The 24307-nt window shown below is 41.1% G+C and overlaps 1 long non-coding RNA gene across 1 annotated transcript in view; it reads left to right on the top strand.

The window, feature by feature from the left end:
- Positions 1 to 6089: 6089 nt before the first annotated feature.
- Positions 6090 to 24307, top strand: part of LOC132816063 (uncharacterized) — a 62890-nt gene continuing 44672 nt past the window's right edge. The window contains exon 1 of the long non-coding RNA XR_009644743.1: positions 6090 to 6305. This is a non-coding gene — a long non-coding RNA (uncharacterized LOC132816063). The remainder of the gene's footprint in view (positions 6306 to 24307) is intronic.

Raw genomic sequence — 24307 nt, 5'->3', positions numbered from 1 at the left:
GATGAACTTAACTTGACTTCTTGCATTTTCAAATTATAAAATGTTGCAAACAGAAATCCTCATGGTAACTCCACAAATCCTAATAAACACAATTATTATGTTTTTCCAAATGTAAAATTGTAATAATCACAGCGAATAATGTTTGCTCTAAGTCAAACGATAGACCAATGCTTCCAACAGTCTTGGCATTACTCAGATTTGAAGCAATGACACAAGGCTTCCAGCTAGGACAAAATCCATGTCAGATGTATGGGCAGATCATTTTGTGGAAGGACAGAAAGACACTACAATTTTATTGAAAGAACTCTGAAATCTCACATCCATCACCAGTAAGCCTCATGTTATGTCATCCTGCAGTGTGGCATGGAGTTTTCCCAAGGAAGTCAGTGTCATGATTCTGTATCGAAGACTGAGGTATATCATCTTATCCAAATGTGCACTGCATGACCAAACGTCTGATGTCATGTTATCGAGATGGAATTTTGGTTGTAACTCAACATAAAAGCCATACCCTACCCCACCGTCCCAAAGACAAGGCACCCTTGTACATCTTAGAACATGTCCTTGAATGCTTACAGTTCAATGTGAGAATGTGGCAACTCGGAAATGTTACCATCCAGTCCTAGCAATGGAACATATTTCTGAGATGAGAAGTTCAGGTGCTACTTTCATGTCATTTTATATAATATTTTTGTTGGATTAAATTTGCTGAGTTAAGGTAACCAGGACTGTGGTGCTGGTAAAGCAGAGCCAGTCAGGCAGCATCCAAGGAGCAGGAGAGTTGATGTTTTGAGCATACGCTCTTCACCAGGAATGTTGGGTGGTGCAAGGGGGCTGAGAGATAAACAGGAGGGAGGTGGGCCTGAGGGTAAGGTAGCTAAAAATATGGTAGGTAGATATGAAGGTGAGGGGTGATAATAATATATCATGGTGGAACGAATGATTGGGAAGGAAGGTTGACAAGTAGGACAGTTCAAGAGGGCGATGCCGAGTTGGAGGGTTGGATCTGGAATAAGGTGAGGTGAGGAGAGGGGAGATGAGGAAACTGGTGAAATCATCATTGATTCCATGTGGTTGGAAGATCCCATGGCGGAAGATGAGGTGTTCTTCCTCCATCATTGGTGGCTGGGATTTGGCAGTGGAGGAGGCCCAGGACTTGCATGTCCTTGGCAGAGTAGGAAGGGGAGTTGATGTGGTCAGCCACAAGGTGATGGGGTTGTTTAGTGCATACCTTCCAGAGATGTTTTCTGAAATGTTCTGCAAAACCCTCCAACTCGGTACTATCCTCTTGAACTTCCGACCTGTCAATTTTCATTCCCACTGATTTGCTCCACCCTCTGCACCACCTTCATATATCTATCGCATTCTTAGCTACCTTCACCCCCAGGTCCACACCCCTCTCATTTATCTCTCAGTCCCCTTGGGCACCCCCCACATTCCTGATGAAGAGTTTATGCTCAAAACGTTGACTCTCCTGCTCCTCGGATGCTGCCTGACCGGCTGTGCTTTTCCAGTGCCACAAGTTTTGACTGATCTCCAGCATCTGCAGTCCTCAGTTTCTCCTAAGGTAACAAGGAGACAATCAAGCCACACAATGTAAAAGAGATGGTCAAGTGAGATCATAATTCTTTTTGTACATTCATGAGTAATATCAATTAAGCACAAATTAAAACCAAACGAGTGAGATTACTGAATCACTATTTATATTTATTGCAATTGTCTGGGACAGTGCCTGAAATACCAGAACTCTCATTCCACCCCTAAAGGTAAAAGCAGAAATTTACTGCCCACTCTGCACACATCGTAAACCATTCTGTTTTGTTGTAAAACTGCCACCTTTTGATTTGAGGTAGCAAGCTTCTAAATTTGTGTTCTTGTGAGTGAGTTCAAGGCTCCACCTGAAGCATAAGATGATTTCCCCATTTTTCATCTTCCCTTTTCTGTTGCCATCCCTATAGCTTCGAAGGCCATCTCCGTTGAGTCCCTTCATTTAGCTGTTAGTGTCCCTACCATGGCTTTGCAAATTCCAAGTACCTTGTTGGTCATGCACATTCCCCATCAGAGGTCAGAGTGAGTTTGACCTGAAAGAACACCATCTCCAAGAGCTCCTAATTCCCTCCGATGAGATCACACCCTTCTACTGTTAGAAATACAGGAACATAGGAACAGGAGGAGGCCATTCATGCTGCAATTCATCCTTTTGCCCCATCACTGTTACCATTTCTTCAGTGACCAAGTCCAAAGAATCCCATCCCCAGACTTGAGTTTCCCACTTTTCCCAGAACTCCATCGACCATTCCAGATAAGTCTCCTGATCATTATTGAACCAACCTCCAGGACTGACCCAGCCTCAGATTAGCTTGGCAGGAAACCCGCTCACTGCGCACAAAACATCTCAAAGATTACTGACAGTGTGGAAACAGGCCCTTTGGCCTAACAAGTCCACACTGACCCCCCAAAGCACAACCCACCCATACATTTACCCCTTCACCTAACACTACGGGCAATTTAGCATAGCCAATTCACCTGATCTGCACATCTTTGGACTGTGGGAGGAAACTGATACCTGGAGGAAACCCGCGCAGACACAGGGAGAATGTGCAAACTCCACACAGTCAGTCACCTGAGGCAGGAATTGAACCTGGGTCTCTGGCACTGTGAGGCAGCAGTACTAACCACTGTGCCACCGTGTCACCCACCGTCACAAAGACTAATGTCTCCCAAGTGACCTAAGTGTGATTCCTGGATTGGTCGTACTTGAGCTGCCCAGACCTTCAGTAACAAAAGTGTGGATCCCTTGGTGCTGATGGGAAGTACCTGACTGACCATGGCCTAACCTCTGGACTGCAATCGGATGAGATGCTTGACTGAGTGTGACCGTAACCCCTGAATGACCGTAATTCCCTTTGACTCCACTAAGAACTGCTCCCTTTTGACTTTTAGACATGGTCATTTGCTTGAAGCACAAGTATTATGTTTACCACCAGCAGCTACTGGCACTTGTTGCAGGTCTGACCTTGCAACACCTGATATCATAGCCATCTATTTTTATGCTCAGTGCTCCCAGCACTGTGACAATGGTTGATATTTAAGGGGATGGTATAGAATGTAAGGATTAGATAATTCCAATAAATAAGGGACGGACCCATCATCCATCAAACAAGAAGTGTTGAAAATAGTATGAAACTAAAGGAAAACGTGGCTAATAAGATTTTTGATACATCATGTAATTTTCCAAAATTCTCTTGAGTCGCCTTCAAGCCACTCAGCATTCTGGCTTGGAAACGTATCACAATTCTTTCATGGTTGCTGGGTCAAAATCCTGGAATTCCATTTCTATTGGCATTTTGGATGCACCTATCTCAAATAGACTGAAGGGTTTCAAGAAGGCAGCTCATCACCACCTTCTCAAGGTTAACTAGAGATGAGCAAAAATGTTGACCCGACTGATGGTGTCCATTTCCCTTGAATTCATTTTTTTAAAAATCAGGGATGGTGCAGTTAAAAATATGAAGCTGTCCATTTCGGCAAGAAAATTAAAAAAGAAAACATTACCTGAATAGAGATAGATTACAGAGGTTTGCGATACAGAGGGATCCATGTCCTACTGCATGAATCACAGAGGTTTAGTCTGCAGGTACAGCAGGTAATGTGAGAAGTTAATTGAATGTTATCATTTACCATAGGGAAAATTGAATTCAAAAGTAATGAGGCTATGTTTCATTATACATGGCATTTATGAGACCATATTATGCATAGTACTGCTCAGCTTACATAAAAATCATGTACAGGTGGTCCCTGGGTATGAGTGGGCTCTGTTCTGGAGTCTGTTCGCAAGTTGATTTGCACACAAGCCAAAACACAATGCAGGAATATAGAAAGAATCCATGTGTAAGTACAGGAAATGCTTGTATGGTGGGTGTTTAAAATTTCACCCCGATATGAGATTCTGTTTGTTAGTACGAGTGTTCATAAGTCGGACATTCATAAATTAGGGACACCCAGGATATGTGTTGGAGGCAGTTCAGAGAAAATTTACTGGAGTAATATGTGGAACAGACAAGTTCTCTTATCAGAAAAGGTTGGACAGGCCAGGCTTGTACCTACTGGAATTTAAAAGAATCAGAAGTGACTTGATTGAAAAGTATAACACCCTAAGGAACCTTGACATTATGGATTTGGAGAGTACTGTTTTTCTCATTGGAGAATATAGAATTAAGGGTCATAGATTAAACACCAGTGGCTTCCCATTTAAAACACAGATGAAGTGTTTTTTTTCCCCCTATCAGCAGGCTGACAGAAGTTAAACCTCTTTCCCAGAAAACATGGTGGAAGCAGATTCCTTGAATATTTTTAAGACAGAGGTAGATAGATTATTTTTAAACAATGGGTTGAAAAATGATCAGGGTAGGCTGGAATGTGTTTTTTTTTGTTACAATCAGATCAGCTTTGCTCTTATTGGATGGTGACAGAGAGTTGGGGGGTGGATTGGTCTTCTACTCCAGGTTCATACATTTTTATAATGTTGGTCGGAGTGACCAATTTATGGTCCTTGTGGAAGTGATGCCCTGCCTTCACATTGAGGAGCTCTTCCATCATGTTGTGTGGAAATGCACTAAATAGAATTGATCTAAGAGCTTAAATCTGACCATCTATGGATGGCTTGGGCCATTTACAGTTGCAGATTTCTATTTAACTACAATCTGTATCCTAATGGTTCAGTATATTCCCCATTCTACTATCCATGAGCAAGCAGTTTGCTTGACTGGCACCCATCTAACATCCTCAATATCCACCATTCCCCAACCACTGATGAACATTGTCAGCTCTGCAAACCATCCACAAGATGCAGTGCAGCAACTCACCAAGGCTCTTTAAACAGCAACTTTCAAATATGTGGCCTCTACCATCTCAAAGGACAAAGTCAGCAGGTACATGGGACTGTTGGTCATCCTTTAAGCTACTCACCATCTTGATAGAATTATTGTGTCATTCCTTCAACAGCACTGGACTGGAACTCCCTTCCTAATAGCACAATGTGTGTACCCACCCTACATGTATAAGAAAGCAGCTGATTGCCAGCTTTTCCGGGACAATTCAGAGTGAACGACGAATGCTGGCCAAGCCAGTACCACCAACAGACCATATATGAATAAGAGAAAAACACTCCTCCCATTACTACAGTTCTGACTAAAAAAGTTAATTATGCAAATTAGGTATGATAATGCTCCTGATGCACATGACAAGCCATATTACCCATAAAACAAATGCATCATACTAAATATGTTGGTACATTCAAATAATGAGCAAATTATACTTTTCACTGGAATGCAGCAAAAGATGTGTAATCCCTCATTCATAGTATACAAGAAATTGAATGTGATATGTGCAGTAAAACTTTGTGTTGGGCACCTTGTCATACAGAAACCTGACGGCTATAAAAGGAACAAAATATTATTACTACTACAATTGAACTATGATATAAAGCTGCAATTATATTAGCTCAGTCCATCCAAAGTAGTAGTTATGAACGCAGATTAGTTACTGAAACATTGATAACAATACCTATCAGATACTCTTAAATCTTACCATCACCATTATCACCATACTTTTACCAAAAGTGATTGAGATGTATGTATATTTTGCATGTTTATCTTCCAGCATAGGATAAAATGAAAGGGAGTAGTTTAGATATAAAAGGATTTAAAGTGATAAGGAGAAAGTTTTGAACAAGCTGTCTGGACTTAATCTTGGTTATACACCAAGATCGGATGAGACATGCCCAATGGCATCGAAAGAGATGAGGGAGAAAATTGAGGAGGCACTAGTAATAATTTTCCCAGGCTTCCTTAGAATCTGAGGAGATGTCAAGGTATTGACAAACTGTAAATATTATATCCATGTTCCAAAAGGTAGTACAAAGATAAGCCCAGCAACTCTCAGCCAATCAGTTTAACCTCAATGGTGGGGAAATGTTTAAAAATGCGAATTCAGCGTAAAATTATTGATGATTGGAACAAACATAGGTTACTTTTAAAAAAACGCCAGAAGAGATTTGTTCAGGGCAAATTAGCTTGCTCGAAATTTTGATAATGATTTGAAAGCCTCTTAGTTAATTTATTTTGACGGATTCTGGAAAATCTGGTTTATTTCAAGTTCTGTGGAAATACCTAGAATTATTAAGACGCCAATGAAGGAACACGTTGAAACTTTTCTTAATGAGGTATTTCTTGGAAACTACATGTTTTTACCTAATTGGCAAACATGACTGAGGTCATCTAACTGCGCCTTATGACTGTATGAAAGTGAGTACCTTGTTGAACAGTGTTTTGCTTGCAATGTTATTTGGGGGACATTCTGCTGAGGAATTGATTGTTCAGCTCAGTTCCATCCTGTTTTGAAGCACATTTAAAGTGAATCTGATTTTAAATCTAATTGTCCTCTTGAAACAGTGTTTGAAAAACTAACCAATCATGTATATCTTCAGCAAGCGTCATCTGCCAAGATCTCACAGACAAACGCACGTCTCGTATATGTGTGCCAGAATCGCATTCATCTGAACAGTCCACACGTTCTCCTTTTTCCCTTCAATAACTAGCAATCACTGGCAAAAAATGTTTCTTACAAAGTGAATCTCTGTAGTTGAATTTCAATTTTTATATCCTTACATTTTGAGTTACTTAGAGGGATAAACATTTGTATTTTGTATTAAAAATTGAGTGCATTAGTCGCTTTTGCATATTTACTGAATAGTTTTGCTTTATAATAAATCAGTAATGTTGTATTTTTAAAGAAACTAATTTGATAGATCTTTTTATTTGATATTCTCATACAATGAGCCATATGGAGAACTGGGGAAAACAATTACTTTTATATTGTCACCTATGAAACTAGTGGGCGAACATGCACTCCTCCCATCTGGGTGGCATGGTGGCTTAGAGGTTAGCACTGTTGCCTCACAGCACCAGGGTCCCAGGTTTGATTCCAACCTTGGGCGACTGGCTGTGTGGAGTTTGCACATTTGCTCTATGTGGGTTTCCTCTGGGTGCTCTGGTCTCCTCCCACAGTCCAAAGTTGTGCATGTCAGGTGAATTGGCTATGCTAAATTGCCCATAGAGTTAGGTGCATCTGTCAAGAGGGAAATGGGCCTGGGGGGGTTACTCTTCGGCAGGTCGGTGTGGACTTGTTGGGCTGAAAGGCCTTTTTCCACACTGTAGGTAATCTAATCTCAGCCACAACGATGAAATTATGGAGTGGGGATTAATGAGTATGATGCTATTGATGTGATGTACATCAAACACTATTTGATAATCTGCTGCATCGCAGACCTATGAGTAAAATGAAAGCTTATGGAATAAATATGACGGGAGAAACATGAATTCAAATTTGGTTAAGTGACAAGAAACAGAAAATGTTTTTTGTTAGACTGGAGGAAGGTTGATCATGGAGTACCCATGATAGAGTCTCATTGTTAGGACTCTTCCTGATATATATTTATTGCCTACACTGTTATGTGCAGGCCCCAATTTCTACAAGTGTAGATGTTAAACAAGTTTAGAGGCACTGTGAAAAGTGGAACAGTTGGTATAACATTTCGAAAGGGCATAGACAGGTTGGTAGAATGGTTTGGAATGTGACAGATAAAAAATGTGAAATGTGAAGTAAATAGTTAGAAAGACCACAGTGAGGTTATATGAGAAAGGTATAATTCTAAAGATAATACAGATCGGAGAATTCAAGGTGCCCCTGTGTGTAAGTCAATGAAAGTAGCAGGAAAGGTTGAGAGCAAGGTTAATAAAGTACACAGTATCCTAAACTTTTTTGATAAGAGCATTGAGCACAAATGCAAGCAAGTTATCTAAAACTTGTGGAAAACAATTGTTTGCTTTCAGCTGCAGTAATGAATGGCATTCTGGGTGCTATACTTTAAGAGAAAAATGCAAATTAGAGAGTGCGCAAAAGATTCTCAAGAATTATTCCACGGAGGAGGAATTTCAGTTATGGACATACACAGGAGAAGTTGGTCCTATTCTCCTTGAACAAGAGAAAGTTGAGAGGATATTTGATAAAGATTTTCCAAATTATGAGAGACAAAGTAAGTGTGGGGAAACTGTTCTAATTGGTGGAAGAATTGAGAACCATAGGGCACAGCCTTAGGGTAGTTTAATTTGATTTGGTTTATTACTGTCATGTGTACTGAGGTATAGTGAAAAGTGTTGTCTTACTTCTCTTACAGGCAGATCGTACTGTACAAGTGCATTAGGCTAACAGAGATCAATATTATCATCAAAGAGGTCCACTCAAAAGTCTGATAATTGGCAAATTGGCAATTTTCTAATTGGCAAAAGAATCAATGGTGACATGTGGAGAAAACTTTTCATGTAGAGAGTGATTTGGATCTGGAATGCACTACCTCAGAGTGTGGTGCAGACAGTTTCAGTTGAGACATTTAAGAGGGATTATTATCTGGGAAGGAGATACATCGGACTGCAGAGAAAATGTTGGTAGTGGCATGTGATGAATTGCTTTTTACAGGCAATCAATGGAGAAATGATGGGCTGAATGGCCTGCTTCTGAACTTAAGCCAACTGATGATTCTATGAAAGCCATTACAATATCAACAAGCAATATCAACAAGATTCACTGAAGTCAATACGTAGCGCCACAAATTGGAGAAGCTAACTTTTAGTTAAAATTATGTTCTCAGATCTGTCCAAGGCCTCAAATATAAATTCCTCTGTAACACAATTGTTGACATTTTGAACTCAGTGCACCAGCTATGGCTTTGGATTTTGTTCATTAGTCATATTGATTTTATTGCAGCAATATTAAGCTCTAAAAGTCAAGATGAAACCTTGTTGGAAATGGGGAGTCCATTCCCAAGAGGGAAATATGTAAACAGATGCAGCACAACTGATAGTGGGTTTCTAAAACTGCCAATTCTTTATCGTTTTTCAATTGGGAGTTCATGTCAGCCAGCATGATGTAAATCCGCATGAGACCCTTTCATCTCCTTTAAATACGAGCACCAATCCAAAGTAGCCTTTGGAGTTGAAAGCAAGTGAAGACAGGATATGACAATGGATTCAGAATGCTTGAAGGATGCGCCCACTTGAATGACTACTCACTTGATGCATTTCTTGGGCTGTGAGTAACTGGAGATACGCTTCTGTAGCTATAGGAGGAAGAAACCTTCATGCTTGTAGTGATAGCTTACGCATTTTGTAGACGATGAATCCTCAGATGAACCAGTTCCTTCTGGAGGTGGATCAACATCTGACTCATCCTTGCCTTGCATCAACTCCAATATAATAGTAGCTTGATGGGACTAGTTAGATGGATACTTGGGTTTTCACCTGGTGACTCAGACTTCATAAATGAGTAAGAGCAGATGGTGCAGACTGAGACAACAGCAGAGAGTCTGCATTGGAGGGCATCTCTTTCTTCAAGTTCTGGTTAATGGATATGGAACGCACCCTGGAGACTAGCAAGAAAAAAGAATATTACTGAGCAGTAGCAGCGAATTTGCAATGTAGTGATGAAGTTTTCAAGCAAAGCAATTACAATTTCAGCAAATGGAGGAATCTGTCTCAGATATATGTTGGGTGATGTTGCATGGCATTATGGCAAGAGCCTGGGTTTTACTGGGGTGACGGAGGCCATCAGACAGCTAATGAGCTAATGAGCTATAATAAGGGTTCTCAAGCCTTTAATGGATCAGTGCCAGTTGGTGAATTGATAAGCTGGGAGCTCTCAGTGTCAGCAACACCAAGGAGAGCATGAATCGTACTGTACCTGGAGAAGTAAACTGGATATCATCCCTATGACGGATATCATCCTTATGAGGAACTTTCCTCATTCCTGAAGAAGGGCTCATGACCGAAATGTTGATTCTCCTGCTCCTTGGATGCTGCCTGACCTGCTGTGCTTTTCCAGCAACACATTTTCAGCTCTGATCTCCAGCATCTGCAGTCCTCACTTTCTCCTATCATCACTATGCCCAAGTAATTGGAGTTGGTGTTGAAATAACTCCCTAAAGACTGGTATCCCATCAGCTTTATTTACATGTGTATTGTAATTGACACTGGTCCAACTTCCTCAAAGCCAAATCTGACTGAAGAGAACATCTGACAGTCTTGTTTATATCTGTCAGCCATGGCTCCGTGATTGGAGCAGATTGGTGTGTTCCCAAGCAGGGAATTCATTTTCTATGAGGTCCACCGATTGACCTCATTACAATCACTATATCCCTCCCTGTCTAAGTCCTGTAAGCCTGTTCCTTCTCCTGTAGCATCTCCTGGGGCACTTTCCCACTGGGCCCCATTCCTCCGACTCAGCCTCAGGTACGGGCGGCGTGTACTGGACTGATGGTCTTGTGCCCAGAACATCTCGGAAGAAACTCATCCTCTTCTTCAGGTGGTAAAGGCATCAAGGTCGTGACATTCACCATGTCCATCTCAAGCTCTGAACTTTCTTCACCGCGAGATGGAGGGGGAGAACCCACAGGTTTCAACAGTCTTTCTGTCTATTCTGAGGGGCCGGGTATGTTTTGCTCCTGCCCTGTTCATGAATTTGCAGCTTTGATGTGGACCACCTCACCTACTGAAACTTTCTACATCATGGGTCTGACCTCATGTTGACTGTGAGTTTTGCCTATGTAGGGCCGTTTCCAGGGTTTTGGCACCAAATTTCATTCCCTGAAGTAAACTGTCGCTTTTCCTTAGAGGAGATTGCACCTGGCATTGGCATTCCTGGTGCCATTTCACCATCACCCCAGATCCTGGAAGAACAGATTTAACCTGTTGTGGAGTCTTCTCCCCATTAGCAACTCTGCAGACTGCATGAGGGATGGTCCAATCAAGAAATAGGAGCTATGACAGTTTGGTTTTGAGTGAAATGGTCAGTTGTTTCTTTAAGCCTGTCTTCAAAGTTTGGACTGACCTTTCTGTCAGACCATTGGATGATGGATGGGTATGAAGCTGGGCTTTTATGCTGAATGCCTCTTGATTTTAGGAAATACTCAAATTTCCTGCAGGTAAATGATGGCCTGTTGTCTGTGACCAACAACTTCAGCATTCTGAAAAATTGCAATAGGTGCAGCTTTTCTATCACCATCCTTGTGTTAGCCGAATAAACTCCATGCACATCCAACCACTGTGCGTGCCAGGATTAGATCTTTTTTGTGTCCACAGTCTGATATTGTTAGCGGTGACCAAAATGATGTGCAGAAAGTTCAAAACCAGAACAGACTCTCCCCGTGGCGGCTCCCCTGGTGGGGGATCTGCCAGCAGGAGGCTGCTCAAGGAATCCGTGTTTGCTACTTGCACTCTCGAAAGGTGTTTCAACTTGTAATTGTGCACACTTAGAATGAGATGTCACTGCTGAATTCAACCAGAAGCTATGGGCAGTATGGCAATTTCCTCTTTGAGTAGCCCTAGCAGTCTGTTACTATTACAAATTCACGTTCTTAAAGGTATTGGTAGAACTTTCTCACACCAAAGATGACCTCCAAACTTTCCTTCACTATCTGGATGTATTTGCACTCTACATCAGCCAAACTCCAGAACACAAACACACTTGGGCATTCCTCTTCATTGGGCCATCTGTGAGCCAGCACAACTCTGATACTGTCGGGGGAAGCATTGCATGTCAGCACCAGATCTTGCTTGGGATCATAGCGGGCCAACATCTTAGACAACAGTAGGTGCTTCTTCTCTTCCCTAAAGTCTACCTCTTGGCTATGCAACCTTTTCCAAGGTTATCAAAAGCAGATGTAAGGGTACCAGGATAGATGTCAGGTCACGTCTGAACTTTTCATAATAATTCATCATTCAAAGGAAAAGCCAAAGCTCTGGTACAGATGTAGGAGCCATTGCATCTTTGATTGCCCTCACTTTATCTACTAGCAGGTCTGACGTGGATTTGTCAACTCTGTTGCCCTATTAGGTCACTTGGGGTGTCTAAGGTGTATGACTGCCTTGGAGAAATGTTGAAGGACTATGTCCAACTTCTTTAAGTGTTTTTTATCAGTCTTCCCTGTTATTAGCATATCTTTCCTCCACCCGCCCCCCCACCCCACCCCACCCTCCGCCCCCCTCCACCCCCTCCACCACCACCACCAGCTTTGCATATAGGTCCTTTATGTGAGAGATTGGATTTGGGTTTTTATCCAGCTGCAAAAAGCTGTTTACTGTTTGTTTAAAATCCACACAGAAGCCAACTGAAAATTCAGGCTTCGCCATTGGTGCTGCCCATTCCACAAACTGAACTGGTTTGATGATTCCTTTGCTTTCCAGCCTCCTGATTTCTGCCCAGAAGGCAAATGGCATTGGGCAGGCCTTGCAGAATCATGGAATTGCTTCCTGGTCATAAAGTCATAGGGTCACGGAGATGTACAGCACAAAAACAAACTCTTCGGTCCAACCCGTCGATGCCGACCAGATATCCCAACCCAGTCTAGTCCTACCTGCCAGTACCCGGCCCATATCCCACCAAACCCTTCCTATTCATATACCCATCCAAATGCCTCTTAAAAGTTGCAATTGTACCAGCCTCCACCACATCCTCTGGCAGCTCATTTCATACACGTACACCCTCCGTATGAAAAGGTTGCCCCTTAGGTCTCCTTTATATCTTTCCCCTCTCACCCATAACCAATGGCCTCTAGTTCTGGACTCCCAGACCCCAGGGAAAAGACTTTGCCTGTTTATCTTATCTATGCCCTTCATAATTTTGTAAACCTCTTAAGGTCACCCCTCAGCCTCCGACCCTCCAAGGAAACCAGCCCCAGTCTGTTCAGCCTCTCCCTATAGCTCAAATCCTCCAACCCTGGCAACATCCTTATAAATCGTTTCTGAACCCTTTCAGGTTTCACAACATCTTTCCGGTAGGAAGGAGACCAGAATTGCATGCAATATTCCAACAGTGGCCTAACCAATGTCCTGTACAGCCGGAACACGATCTCCTAACTCCTGTACTCAATACTCTGACCAATAAAGGAAAGCATACCAAATGCCACCTTCACTATCCTATCTACCTGTGACTCCACTTTCAAGGAGCAATGAACCTGCACTCCAAGATCTCTTTGTTCAGCAACACTCTCTAGGACCTTACCATTAAGTGTATAAGTCCTGCTAAGATTTGCTTTCCCAAAATGCAGCACCCCACATTTATCGAAATTAAGCTCTTTTTTGCCACTTCTCAGCCCATTGGCCCATTTGGTCCAGATCGTGTTGTAATCTGAGGTAACCCTCTTTGCTGTCCACTACACCTCCAATTTTGGTGTCATTTGCAAACTTACTAACTGTACCTCTTATGCTTGCATCCAAATCATTTATGTAAATGACCAAAAGTAGAGGACCCAGCACCGATTCTTGTGGCACTCCACTGGTCACAGACCTCCAGTCTGAAAAACAACCCTCCACCACCTCACTCTGTCTTCTCCCTTTGAATCAGTTCTGTATCGAAATGGTTAGTTCTCCCTTTATTCCGTGAGATCTAACCTTGCTAATCAGTCTCCCATGGGGAACCTTGTAGAAAACATTATTGAAATCCATAGAGATCACATTTACCGCTCTTCCCTCATCAATCCTCTTTGTTACTTCCTCAAAAACCTCAATCAAGTTTGTGAAACATGATTTCCCACGCACAAAGCCATGTTGATTATCCCGAATCAGTCCTTGCCTTTCCAAATACATGTACATCCTGTCCCTCAGGATTCCCTCCAACAACTTGTCCACCACCGACGTCAGGCTCACCGGTCTATAGTTCCCTGGCTTCTCCTTACCACCCTTCTTAAACAGTGGCACCACCACATTGGCCAACCTCCAGTCTTCCGGCACCTCACCTGTGACTATCAATGATACAAATATCTCAGCAAGAGGCCCAGCAATCACTTCTCTAGCTTTCCACAGAGTTCGAGGTTACAGCTGATCAAGTCCTGGGGATTTATCCACCTTTACCCGTTTCAAGACATTCAGCACTTCCTCCTCTGTAATCTGGACATTTTACAAGATGTCACCATCTATTTCCCTACAGTCTATACCTTCCATATCCTTTTCCACAGTAAATACTGATGCAAAATACTCATGTAGTATCTCCCCCATTTTCTGCGGCTCCACACAAAGGCTGCCTTGCTGATCTTTGAGGGGGCCTATTCTCTCCCTGGTTACCCTTTTTTCCTTAATGTATTTGTAAAAGCTCTTTGGATTCTCCTTAATTATATTTGTCAAAGTTATCTCATGTCCCCTTTTTGCCCTCCTGATTTCCTTCTTAAGTATACTTCTACTTCCTTAATACTCTTCTAAGGATTCACTTGATCTATCCTGTCTATACCTTACATATGCTTCCTTCTTTTTCTTAACCAAACCCTCAATTTCTTTAGTCATCCATGTTTCCTATACCTACCAGCCTTTCCTTTCGCCCTGACAGGAATATACTTTCTCTGGATTCTCGTTATCTCATTTCTGAAGTATTTCCATTTTCCAGCCATCCCTTTACCTGCAAACACCTGCCTCCAATCAACTTTTGAATGTTCTTGCCTAATACTGTCAAAATTGGCCTTCCTCAAATTTAGAACTTCAACTTTTAGATCTGGTCTATCTTTCTTCATCATTATTTTAAGTCTAATTGAATTATGGTTGCTGGCCCCAAAGTGCTCACCCACTATCACCTCAGTCACCTGCCCTGCCTTATTTCCCATGAGTAAGTCAAGTTTTGCAGCTTCTTTAGTAGGTACATCCACATACTGAATCAGAAAATTGTCTTGTACACACTAAACAAATTCCTTTCCATCTAAACCCTTAACAATGGCAGTTCCAGTCAATTTTTGGAAAGTTAAAATCCCATATCATAACCACCCTATTATTCTTACAGATAGCTGAGATCTCCTTACAAGTTCGTTTCTCAATTTCCCTCTGACTACTAGGGGGTCTATAATACAATCCCAATAAGGTTATCATCTGTTTCTTATTTCTCATTTCCACCCAAATAACATCCCTGGATGTATTTCCTGGAATATCGTCCCTCAGCACAGCTGTAATGTTATCCCTTATCAAAAATGCCACCCCCACCTCCTCTCTTGCCTCCCTTTCTATCCTTCCTGTACATGTAAAGTGATCTTGACTCCTTTGATACTCCCTAGACTTGCCTGAAAAACTTCTAAGTATTTAATTAGGACTTCACTGAGGCAGCCATTTCTGAATCAAAAATGCTGAACCGATCAAGGTGAATCTTTCTCAACCAGGTCCACCCCATCAGGCTTGGGCCTGTGCCTGTTACTACAATTGGCCATTACTTAACCAGCTGCTTCTCATAGGAGACCAGAACCAAAGTTGTACCCATAATCTGTAAAGATTCCCTGTTATAGGTTCTCAGTCTAACCAAGGTTTTATACAAACTTGATGGTTGGAATCTAAGCGAATTTTCTTGAAGACTGGTTCTGCAAACAATGATATAGCTGTGCAGGTATCAACCTCCATTTGAACCTGGTGACCATTTAATCAGATGTGTATTTTGATTGGTTTTGATTTGGATGTTTCTATGCAATTTAACGGTTCCAAACCAGATACAGGTGGGCTTTCCAGGGTGTGCACTGTCCTGAATACTGTCCTATGAGTTCTCTTACTCAGTTCGGGGCCAGAGGGAACTCTTTTGCTGAATTGAGTTGGCATACTGTCAGCAACTACAATGACTTGTCAGCCTGGATTCTGAAGAAAATGTGAATGGTTTGGCCAAGGCTTGACTTTGTTTTGCATTTTTGTTATGGGCTAACATAGGGTCCTTCTGTTTAGGATTTGTCCTGAGCGAGACTATGCAATTACCTTCACTTAAGCGGTGTCCCCAGAGCTCAGTCGGACTGGGGAGGGTATCCACTTCCATCAGAAGTACTGATGGAATTAGTACTCCATATGAGTACTCCATAACTCATATGCTCCAGTAGCTGCATTTTCTAATGACAAAGCCAGTTGTAATGTCTGTTTGAAGTCTAGTTGGGCTTCAGCTAGGAGGCATTTTTCACGGTTACATCGTTAATCCCAAATACCAAATGGTTTCTCATTAAGGGTTAAACTAAAGTTATATGCCTCTGAAAGTCAGCTTAACCTCGTCACAGATAATTGCACAGATTTCCCTGGTTCTCAAACTGCCGAGAAAAGCCGATTGTGTCGAAGAATTAGAGAAGGCTGAGGATTGGAATATATTCCTTAACTGTCAACTCATGGAAGATTGTAGCATCTGGTGTCTTGGGAAAGGTAGGGCCCTTATAACTGAAAAAGCTACGGGTCCACACACTATCAGGAGAATTACTTGTTGCTTTTCATCTGCCACACTTTGTTTTTTCCACATATTGGGTCCAGTCTTCAATGACAGGATAAAATGGGTCACGCTTCTCAAATAACTTCACGATGCTGGAAATGCTCACCTAATTTGAAGACAACAATTGCAAACAAATTTATTCAGGAGTGTATTATTTTCTATTATTCCCACTGAAGTTACTCCAGGGGCCTGTATCCCATCAATAAGTCATCCTTTACTTACACATGCACTGTATTAACACTGTCAAACTCCCTCTGAGCCAGCTCTCAAAGTGAATAGAACCTCTGACATTCTTCTGGTTATCTGTCAGCCAGGGCTCCCTGACTGGAACAGATTCATATCCCCAATCAGGGAACTCATGTTGTATGAGATCCACCTGGCTGACCTCGTTACAGTCACTACAGGGGTCAATGAAAGAGACTGTGAGGTGTGGTTGATGAAGGAAAGGACTGGTATTGCCTTGTGAGTTTCTGGTTCACAGAGGTGTGAAACAGATTGTTGGCTACTTGCGGGAATACTCTGTGTCAATGGCATGGGCAGAAATAGCAGTAACAGTAAGCTTGCTGTTACCTTGCTGCATTCAGAGATCCCTGCATTGCCATAGCTCGGTTATTTTTCATTGTCCTCTTCACAAGCATCTGTAGACGGTCAACACTCTGGATGCTGCTCCCCTTGTAGATTCATCTCCCACTGTTGCGCAATTTGTACAGAATGGACTACACCATGGCCATTGGAGAGTGCCTCACTGCTTTGAACTGGGCCACCTCCAGATTTCGCGAGCCAACTACACATATAGTTGGCTTGTTTAATCATATATCTGATGGCCTTACAGCATTTCACTGAAGTGTTGTTGGGCTTCATTGGTTGGGTTGTTGCTGGGCACTACCTGTCAAATTTGAAGTGGGTGTCCCTATCTCCTGGCGGGAATCATTTCAGTCTATTTCCAGATTCAGAAAAATCTCGATCGTTGGACAGCCACAAGAACATCAGTTTGGCTTCATGAGAATCTTTTGTATTCTTGCAGATGAGGAGTGTTGCTGAACAGAGATATCTTGCTGTGCAGATTCATAGTTCCTTGAAAGTGGAGTTGCAGGTAGATAGGATAGTGAAGAAGGTGTTTGGTATGCTTTCCTTTATTCGTCACAGTATTGAGAATAGGAGTTGGGAGGTCAACCTGCAGTTCAGGACATTGATTAGGCCATTTTTAGAATATTGCATGCAGTTATGGTCTCCTTCCTATCAGAAGAATGTTGTGAAACTTGAAAGGGTTCAGAAAAGATTTACAAAGATATTGCCAGGATTGGAGAATTGGAGCTACAGGGAGAGGCTGAATAGGCTGGGACTGTTTTCCCTGGAAGGCCGGAAGCTGAAGGGTGACCTTATAGAGGCTTATAAAACCACGAGGGACATAGATTGAATGAATAGACATTGTTCTAGGGTTGGGGAGTCCAGAACTAGAGAGCGTAGGTTGAGGGTGAGAGGGGGAAAATTTAAAAGGGACCTAAGGGGCAATCTTTTCATGCAAAGGGTGGTGTGTGTATGGAATGAGCTGCCAGTGGTGGAGGCTGGTACAATTACAAAACTTAAAAGGCATATGAATAGAAAGGGTTTAGAGGGATATAGGTCAAGTGTGGGCAAATGGGACTAGATATGGAATATCTGTTGAGTGGCTTTGTCGCTCAGTGTTTAACACTGCTGCCTCAACAGTGCCATGGACCAGGGTTCAATTCAAGCCTCGGGCAACTGTCAGTGTGGAGTTTGCACATTCTCACTGTGTCTGTTTTGGTTTGCTCCGGTTTCTTCCCACAGTCCAAAGATGCACAGTTGGTGAATTGGCCAAATTAAATTGTCCACACTTTTCAGACATGTGTAGGTTAGGTGTACTCATCAGGAGTAAATGGAGGGATTCCATGAAAAAGTTCTATGGTTGGCATGGATGAGTTGTCTATGTATTAAAGTCATAGAGATGTACAGCACAGAAACAGACCCTTCGGTCCAACATGTCCATGCTGACCAGATATCCCAACCAAATCCAGTTCTACTTGCCAGCACTTGGCCCATATCTCTCCAAACCCTTTCTATTCATATATCCATCCAGATGCATTTTAAATGTTGCTTCCACCACTTCCTCTGGTACCACTCTCTGCGTGAAAAAGTTGACCCTTAGGTTACTTTTATAGCTTTCCCATCCCACCCTAAATCTATGTCCTCTAGTTCTTGATTCCCCCACCCCAGGGAAAGGACTTTGTCTATTTATCCTACCCATGCCCCTCATGATTTTATAACCTCTTTAAGGTCACCCCTCAGCCTCCAGCGCTCCAGGGAAAACAGCCCTCGCCTATTCAACCTCTCCCTATAGCTCAAATCCTCAAATCCTTCTGTAAAAGTTCATCTTGGCATACCAAATATAGTTTTGGTCTACTTACCAAAGAGATGATATATTGGCCTTAAAGGATTTGTAACACATGGTCACTAGGTTGATTCCTGGAGTGAGTGGGCTGTTCACGATACGAGATTGAATAGAATGAGAGGTGACCTAATGAAATTTAGAAAATTCTTAAGGGGGCTTAACAGAGTAGATGCTGAAAAAGTGTCTTTCCTGACTAGGGAGCCCAGAACTGGGAAACCAGTAGTATTCTTCAGTCCTGGATCCACTGTTGTTCATCACTTATAGAAATGATTTGAATGAGAATGTAGGAGAAATGGTTCCTAAGTTTGCGGATGACAGCAAATGTGGTGGTACAGTGAATAGTGAAGGTTATAGAGTCATAGAGAAGTACAGCGCAGAAACAGACCATTTGGTCCAACTTGTCCATGCTGACCAGATATGCTAACCTAATCTAGTTCCATTTGCCAGCATTTGGCCCATACTTCTCTAAACCCTTCCTCTTCAGACACCCATCCAGATTCCTTTTAAATACTGTAATTGTACCAACCTCCACCATTTCCTCTAGCAGCTCATTCCATACACACACCACCCTCTGGCCCCGTAGGTCCATTTTACATCTTTCCCCTCTCATCCTAAGCCTATGCTAATCCCCACTTTGGACTCCCGTCCCCTGGACTCCCCACTCCAGGGAAAAGACATTGTCTATTTATCCTGTCCATTCTCCTCATGATTTCATAAACCTCCATAAAGGTCACTCCTCAGCCGCCAATGCTCCAAGGAAAACAAACCCAACCTATTCAGCCTTTCCCTGTAGCTCAAATCCTCCAACCCTTGCAACATCCTTGTAAATCGTTTCTGAATCCTTTCATGTTTCACAACATCTTTCTGATAGGAGGGAGGCCAGAATTGCACGCAATATTCCAACAGTGGCCTAACCAATGTCCTATACAGCTGCAACATGACCTCCCAACTCCTGCACTCAATGTTCTGATTAATAAAGGAAAGCATACCATACGCCTTCTATCGTATCTACCTGCGACTCCACTTTCAAGGAGCTATGAACCTGCACTCCAAGGTCTCTTTGTTCAACAACACCCCCTAGCACCTCACCATTCAGTGGATAAGTCCTGCTATGGTTCTTGCTTGTTCACTGGCAAGAGAACAGTCTTGTGATTGACTAATCCACCTGGTCTGATGGTGCCCACATCACCAAATGCATGATGTCAATCATGTTCCCAAGGGGAGAACAACAACTAATTCTGGTGGACATTCCAACCAGCATTCACATAAATGTCAGTCTTGGCAAACAATCATTCAGACAGACAAAATGTGCATTTTTGACTCACCCATTGGGGATATCCTAGATATATCTGGACAGAAGTCTGGATGAATCTGGGAACACCAAGTGTTGAAGACAATGATCAGTATGAAAGCTGCTGATACCATATGGCTAACAGGTCCAACAAGGAGAAGGGTTTTTTTCCCAGAAGACTGCAGTATGTCTGCCAGACTGCACCAATCTGATCATCCTAAAGCTTTGCTGTTCCAATATGTCAAGGAAATTCAGCCTCTGATTGTGAACCCTGCATTGGGTCTCTTGTAAGCTGCGCCATTCTGCTAATCTGAAAGCTTGTTAGAAACATATGTTTTATTGAGCAACAAGTTAGGTAAGAAACATATAGGTACTAAAACATTTAAAGAAAAAAAGAATTCATGTGGGAGCTAACCATTAAAAATATCATTGCAGGTAGCAGGATAATCCAGGAAGGTCCACTTTAAACCTAAGATATAACTTTGAAGGGTTCATGGAGGTGACTCACACATGTTATTAATCATTAAATAGTACTCTCCATGGATAACAAAAAGGTATAAACAATGGTTTAATAACTGAAAAGAAAACCTGGAAAAAGACATAGAAACATCACACCGAGGCATAAGAAAAAAAAATGTTAAGTACAGCAGAATACTTGAACAATCCAATTGATAAAAGATGGTAAAGATCCTTATCACACTGGTACCATTAGAATACAGGATCAAACAGCACTCACAAAGAGACAGAAATGAAACATCTTCAATGAGTGCTGGAGAAACATTGCAGGTCTCACAGCCTTGGTCAAGAGAAAACAGGGTTAATGTTTTGAATCCAGTGACCCTTCATCAGAACTGGTCTCAAAATGTTAACTCTGTTTTGTCTCTGCAGACATTGCCATGCCTGTTGAGTTTCTCCAGCACTCTGTTTCTGTTGCCATTTTCCAGCACACACATTCTTTGTGTTTATTTCGAAGAAACATCTTTTTACTGGTAAATTTTGATGAAGGATTCTTTTAAGGTTGATATTGAATGAATAAGAGGAGATGATATATATGAGTCATAAGTCATAAATCATAAGTACATTGGCTAGATAAACGTTCACAGCTTCACAAAAGAATCTTCACCCAATAATTAAGGAACAATGTTAAAAGATACCACAAAACATGGAAGTGGGAGGAACCTATGCAGAAGGCTAATACCTGCATCTGCAAAGCAGGAGGGATCTCAAGAATATCAAATTCAGACCCATACCCCTGCAAAGATATTTTCTCCAATTGGAAGAAGAAACTTTTCCCGTTTGGAGCTTTAAAGCAAAACCTGACTTTTAATGATGATGGCTATTTCATTTTTAGGTGGTCTTAAAAATTCCTAGATATCCCTGGGATATTCGTAATGTGGAGGTGCTGCTGTTGGACTGGGGTGCACAAAATCAAAAATCACATGACACCAAGTTATACTTCAACAGGTTGAACAACAGTCTTTAATAGTTGCAAATAATATCAAACAGGACATTTTTTTTACATATCAGTACACATATCCACTTCAGGCATATTGCTTGTTAAAATCTGTTGTAAAAATTAGTTAATAGTCTCATTTAGCTTTTTTTTGATACAATGGAAACAAACCCTATTCTTTATAAGTGAGCAAGTATACATTCTGGAGAGAGGCATGCCAGAGCCTCAAAATATCTGAGGGTATTTTGTAGCATAGCTAAAGTTTATTAAACACTGCAAGCTATTTGAAAGAAGACAATATTTTCAGGTAGTTTTGTCCCCTATGGATAGTTATATGAATCATACAAACCCAAGGCTAGGCATTGTGGGATTTGACTAGGTCGAACTCAGTGGACAGAAGTTGTCAGAGAAATATTCCTAACCCAAATTTGCTCTACATAAAAGTTAAGAACTATAAATTACTTTAGTTTCTCTTATTCAACTGCAAATCTCTTCACAACAGGTTCCTGCTGCTGAAGTTGGTCACATTTTACTTCATCTTAGGTCCATTCTAAGGCAGATTACGCCGTCTTGATGTGATTCAAAAAAACTCCAAAGGGTAGAAAGTAAACTCTCAATAAATGTTTTGTGAACAATTCTTTTCCTACTAGTAAACAATAAAATAATTAGAGTGAGTATTTATTGCAGTATTTGCATGAGTTCAATCACTCTCTTCATTTTGTTCAACTTGCATCTTGTTTACAACGATAAATTTGAGGAATCCAGGAAATCCTATGGTTGTGAGGTGAGCTTTAAGTTGGTTTTGAAAAGTGTAATTACCATGTGTTAATAAGTAATGGTTTGATTAGTACCAGCCTAATACATTTGAGTTAAACACAGAAATTGAAAAGTCGGAGTGAGCTTTCCCTTTTACCGAAAACCATACATGTCTCGAGCTTAACAGTCTCACTTGATGCCAGAGTCTTGGTGGTTGTAGGTGCAATATTTAACCTGAATTACTTGTACATATCTGTGCTTGGTAATCATGAATACTCTGCAGATTTAATAAACGTCAATGGCACGGGGTAGGGTTCAATAAAATCAAATCATTGTATTTATGATATTGTCAAACCTCAGGTCAACACTAGAATTATTTTACTGCACCCATATAACCAATAATGAGTGTTAAATAAGATAATAGCTCTGAAGGAGCTCATGCTTATGTTATGATAGCTCCTTCAATTCTGCTGATGTTACATACGGTCTATGGGTAGAGACAACAGAGAAGCAAGTATTTTGATCATTAGTAACAGGGAAAACCCAGCTATAATATTCTGTAATATGATTTAACATTGCTTATAAAACTCAGGATCTGACAAATATAAAAGTACTCTGAGTAGAAGTGTGTTTTGACAAGGTTCACAAATTTATTGAGTAATCAGAACAAGTATAATAGAAATGTCACTTTACAAAGCAAAGGGTAAGCTGATTCATAATGGAATGCTAGTCCTCGATTGTGCTGTCTCTTCCATAACTCTTCATCTGATGTCTCCTGCTTTCTGTCCATTGTACAATTGAAAATCAATTCTTATTAACTCTATATAAATCACTACCACAACCTGACCAATGGTATTCCTAAACCCTGACTGGTCCAGGCCCACATGGTGAGACTTAAATTGGTTAGTGTAAGCACATACATGGTCACCTCCTGAAATTCATTCTTCGATGTTGGGAAACATAGTGAACACAATGTATCAAATTTTGTGTATTTAATATGAATTCCTATTGAAATCAGTTACATACCTTTCTGTGGCTGGGTGTTGTTGATTAATCAGTTTTAAATGATTTTTTTTGGAGGTCTCCTCCAGGATAAAATGTTTTACTGTGGCTGTTCTGTTCTGAAGAGATATTTTATTCTTAAAAACATATTGTGAATTGATTTATGATTTAAAACAAACCAATACAGAGGAATGCACAATGGGTAAAACTTACAAAGTGCTTGCAACATAAGTGGAGAGCAATCTATAGTTTTTATAATGTGGGATGGTAAAATAATTTTATACAGTTAGTACTGAAATTATAAAAGTCAAAAGGGATTGTACAGTTTCAAAATTAATCACCTATTAAATCTAATACAAAGTATATTTAGATATTTTGATTTTGTGTTGTAACTAAACTGATCTGCTAAAATGTTGATGCTGAAAATGTTTGTGTATTTGACATCTCACACAATATTTCTTTCCTTGGCCGCATTTCCTAGGTTTAAAGGCAATTAAGCTGTTAGTTATAATGTGGTCTGTTTTCTGGTTGGCATAACACTGAAAGTAGAGGAACATCTCCACAATGTAACACTTATGTTAATGTAGCTGATTCTACTTCATGTCTCACATTACTGCTTAAATGTTGGTGTGTTTGGTTAATTACGAATCCATTTTGTGTCCAATTGTCTAGCTTTGGATAGTATCCTGTTGAAATAACATCAAGTTCTGTTCTTCCCTTACTGTTCATAGCATTCTCGTTTTCCTCTATTCCATTATCAGCCAATACTTTTGTATGATTTTAAGTCAAGTTAAAGTACTCAATTATAATCTTAAATATGGATTTTGAATGTCATTTGGGGAAATTTCAACAAAACTCATATGATCACAACGTACATCTAAGTACCCTTCTCAAATTCATACCTAGACATTATTTTAGTACCTTTCTAAAGGCATTATATTACTCTTTCAATCTTTCCCCTTCCAAACTCACTTTACCAGAACTAAATCCTTGATAGGGCATAGGTCCTATTTCCAACCATCCCAGTAAATGGCACATCGTGATAGTCTGTCAAGTCGGAGTATCTTTAATCCTGTATGGT

This window comes from Hemiscyllium ocellatum, chromosome 5 (genome assembly GCF_020745735.1).
Source record: "Hemiscyllium ocellatum isolate sHemOce1 chromosome 5, sHemOce1.pat.X.cur, whole genome shotgun sequence".
NCBI lineage: Eukaryota > Metazoa > Chordata > Chondrichthyes > Orectolobiformes > Hemiscylliidae > Hemiscyllium > Hemiscyllium ocellatum.
The sequence above is the reverse complement of the archived record's forward strand: the minus strand, read 5'-3'. Positions and strand labels throughout refer to the sequence as shown.